Source organism: Apium graveolens, chromosome 1, assembly GCF_009905375.1.
Source record: "Apium graveolens cultivar Ventura chromosome 1, ASM990537v1, whole genome shotgun sequence".
NCBI classification, from domain to species: domain Eukaryota; kingdom Viridiplantae; phylum Streptophyta; class Magnoliopsida; order Apiales; family Apiaceae; genus Apium; species Apium graveolens.
Genome location: NC_133647.1, coordinates 29,889,534 through 29,890,584, shown reverse-complemented (window position 1 = coordinate 29,890,584; position 1,051 = coordinate 29,889,534). Strand labels below are relative to the sequence as shown.

General features: G+C 42.1%; 1 non-coding gene across 1 annotated transcript; it reads right to left on the bottom strand.

Moving 5' to 3' along the window:
• Positions 1-512: 512 nt before the first annotated feature.
• Positions 513-623, bottom strand: LOC141683764 (small nucleolar RNA R71). The gene has a single exon (XR_012560431.1). It is a non-coding gene; the product is annotated as a small nucleolar RNA R71 (small nucleolar RNA).
• Between the last annotated feature and the right edge of the window lie 428 nt (positions 624-1,051).

The window sequence follows — 1,051 nt, the reverse complement described above, 5'->3', positions numbered from 1 at the left end:
ATGCTAACGCGTTCTCGATTTCGCAAGAGAACACTGGATAAAGCGGAGGAAGTAGTAGAAGAAGTTCTTGTTGAGGAGAAAGTAGAAGAAGAAATCTTAGTTGAGAAAGTTGAAGAAGAAGCTCTTATTTCAATGGGAGAACCAGAAGTGAATCCAAAGGCTTTGATGGATTACTCTCAACCGAAGATCAATGATATTTAGTCTAGCATTGTCAGACCAACCATCACGGCTAACACTTTTAAAATCAAGGCTAGCATGATTCAGATGGTGCATAACTCAGTCCAGTTTGGGGGTTCTTTGACGGAAGATCCCAACATATATATTAGAGATTTCATCAAGATCTACGACACTTTCAAATTCAACATTGTTTCTGAAGATGCTATAAAGCTAAGGCTTTTCCCATTCTCTCTGAGGGATAAAGCTAAGTGTTAGTTGCATTCACCAGGCACTATCACCAAATGGGAAGATCTTGCTCAAAAGTTTCTTACTAAATTCTTCCCTATGGCGAAGACAGCTGCAATCGGGAATGCTCTTACTCAATTTGAGCAACAATCGGGAGAGTCTTTATGTGAAGCTTGGGAGCGTTATAAGGAGATGCTTAGGAAGTGTCCTCATTATGAGATGCCTGACTGAATGATTATCAATTGCTTTTATAATGGTTTGGGAGCACAGTCTAGACACATGCTCGATGCAGCATCAGGTGGAGCCTTATGGGCTAAGAGCTATGATGAAGCTTATGAGTTGATTGAACTGGTGGCTGCTAATGAATACCAGAAACCTTCTCAGAGTCTACCTCAAGGAAAGGTAGCAGGAATTCTGGAGGTGGATGCAGCTACTGCTATAGCTGCTCAGCTTAAGGCTTTAACGATGAAGGTGGATTCTTTGGCTAATTATGGAGTTAATCAGATCACTAGTGTTTGTGAGCTTTGTGTTGGTGCGCATGAGACGGAGCAGTGTGCTATTTTTAGTGAATCAGCTCAGTTCGTAAGAAACTTTCAGAGGTCGCAGCAGCCAGTTCCAGCCACCTATCATCCCAACAACCGCAATCATC